Raw genomic sequence first — 3056 nt, forward strand, 5'->3', positions numbered from 1 at the left:
ATAGAGTAACAATCAGGCAACGGGAAACAAAGAGAAATAAAGAGACAACTTATTATTAAAGAGGAGAATGTGAGTGAATCAGGTTATTTAAAATTATTTCTACTGATGCTGTGACAATAATACTATTCCACAAACGAATTCAGTAAATACGTTAACGAATTTGTTTTGCAAGATTCCTGATGTAAAATCGTGCATTGAAACAGATATTGTTCTATTTCGGGATGGTCATTTTTTGTCTTCTTGCCAAATAAACACACGCACTATACATTCATTCTTCACTCGTTTATTATTGTTCTTATTTTTTATCTTCCAGACAATATACTTAAGATAAAATAATAATAATAATAATGATAAACGGGTGACGAACGAAATTATAGTGCGTGTGTTTATTTGGCAAGAAGGAAAAAAACATAATCATCCAGAAATATAAGAATAGAATTCAATAATGTAGAAGCAAAACTAAGTTTTGTAGCACTCCCAGACTTCCAAAAGGTTTGACTTTACTACGACTAAGAAATTTACAAAAGAATGGCCAGTACTTCGCGCTTTCATTAAAAGAGATAAATATTATTAATGGAAATATTCTTTTTCTTTTACAAAAACTTGTCTCACCATACGGACATACGCCACGTTATTATTATAAGGATCGGAAACGTGATGGCAAAATCGTTTGCACCTCGGACGAAATGCTTAACGCCGTTCCTACTAATTCTTTAAGTTCTGACTTTAAAATCCGCAGAGACCCACGTTGCCTTGCATTCTTTCTAAATTTATAAAATAAAGTACTACTTGAGCAATTGATTAGTAATAATCGAATAACATCATCTCCATAAGATTACTGGCCTAAGGCCAAAATTTGAAATCATTATCAACATAGTTGTCATTATCATTATTCTGAAATTTCTAAAACTTTTCTCAAAATTTCGTTTCATATTTTACCCCAGTGTCACTTTGGTAGTATGCACTGACCTTTCACTCAATAATAATAATAATAATAATAATAATAATAATAATAATAAGGCGAGCTGGCAGAATCGTTAGCACGCCGGGTGAAACACAAGGTGGTATTTCGTTTCTCTTTATGTTCTGAGTTCAAATTCCGCCGAGATCGACTTTGCTTTTCATCTTGTTGGAGTCGATTAAAGAAGTACCAGTTATGCACTAGAGGTCGAAATAATCGACTTAATCCCCTCCCCCAAGCTGTCATTCTGGCAAAATATTATTATTATTATTATTATTATTATTAGTGTTGTTGTTGTTACTATTAATATTTATTGGGGATGTTGTCTTGTGGTTTGGTGAAAATAAGTCTCCTCAAATCTCAAGGATTGCACTTTTCTGCAAGTCGACAATGCGAATCACAATTCCAATATATTCCAATCTCTTTGGTAGCAATTTTGGTGCAGTAATAATTGCACCATCTCTCTCATCAGGATTTGATATCATCATCTTTCTCATTATTGATATTGAAATTGTTGTTGTTGTATTGATAACATTTCATATATCTATATCGCTTCTACCTTTTTTCCAGCCAATCTCTTTCATAGTGATTATGGCGGACTATAGAATGTATATATATATATATATATGCATATATATATATATATGTATGTGTGTGTGTGTATGCATATATATATATATATATATATATATATACACGCATATATATATATATATATATATATGCATAAATAAACGTCAGAACATCACCGGAAATAACACAATAACCATAAATGTCACTACTACTACATCTAATACTACTACTACTACTAATAATAATAATAATGAAAAGATGAGGATAAGGAAGAAAAAGAACAACTACGACAACGATAAAAACAAAAACAACGAGCGAATCATTTCCAATTTGAGTACAAGGCCAGCAATTCTTGTGGAGTAAAAACATACTAAAATACAATATATATCTGGAGTACTAAGAGCAAACATGGCGCAGGGAATGATAAATAGGAAGAGTGAGAGAAGAATGAAAGAGAGGGTGAGAGGGGGAGAGAGAGAATGAGAGTGATATAATGGGAGAGGGGTGTGGTGTGAGAAGTGGATAGACAGAGGGAATTAAATATGGTGATAGGAAGGGGAGGCGAAGACGAGGGATAGGAAAACTAAAAGAAGAGAACGAGGGCGAGGAAGAGGAGGAAAAAACGGTTACAAGCAACATGACGGCGAGAAACGTGTTTTGGAACGAAAACAGAATGGAGAGGGAGAAATAGAAGGCAAGGAGAAATAAGGGAAAGAGGAGAGAGAGAGAGAAAGAGAGAGATAGAGAGACGATGATGAGGATGATGATGATGATGGTGACGATGATGATCATGATGATGACGATGACGATTATGATGATTATAACAATGATGACGATGATGATGAGGATGACTATGATGATGATGACGATGACGATGATGACGATGGTGATGATGATGTTGGTGATGTTCCCGATGGTGAGAGGGATATGAGAGAAGGAGAGAGAGAAATGTATAAATATACTTATGTATGATTATATATGTGTATATGTATGTATATATATATATATATATATGTGCGTGTGTGTATGCACATACATTTGTGTTTATGTATAAATATTTACATATAGTACAGTAGACAGAAATGAGGCGGAGATGGGGGTTGGAGGGAGAGAGGAAAATGAGTGGGAAAATACTAAAAATAAGAGAGAGAGAGAGAGAGAGAGGGAGAGATACAGAGAGACACCCAGAGAGCGAGAGATAGAGAGAGAGTCAGAGAGAGAAACAGACAGAAAGAATAGGAAGAGGAACTATAGAGAGGTAGAGAGAAGGGTGTAGAGTGGGAGGGAAATCGATAGCGAGGGTGAAAAGGAAGAGGTAGGAAAGAGAAGTCTAACACGAGGAGTGGTTCATAGAATTTCATGTTGAATTGGTAACGGTTAATTTAAGAGTCGCAGACAGAGAATAATTATAGGTACCGTACATGAGTATATATACCAAGGACACATAGACGGAGAGTGCAGATATCATACGCATGCACACACACACACACACACACACACACACACACACACACACACACAC

The sequence above is a fragment of the Octopus bimaculoides genome, chromosome 26, assembly GCF_001194135.2.
Source record: "Octopus bimaculoides isolate UCB-OBI-ISO-001 chromosome 26, ASM119413v2, whole genome shotgun sequence".
Taxonomy (NCBI): domain Eukaryota; kingdom Metazoa; phylum Mollusca; class Cephalopoda; order Octopoda; family Octopodidae; genus Octopus; species Octopus bimaculoides.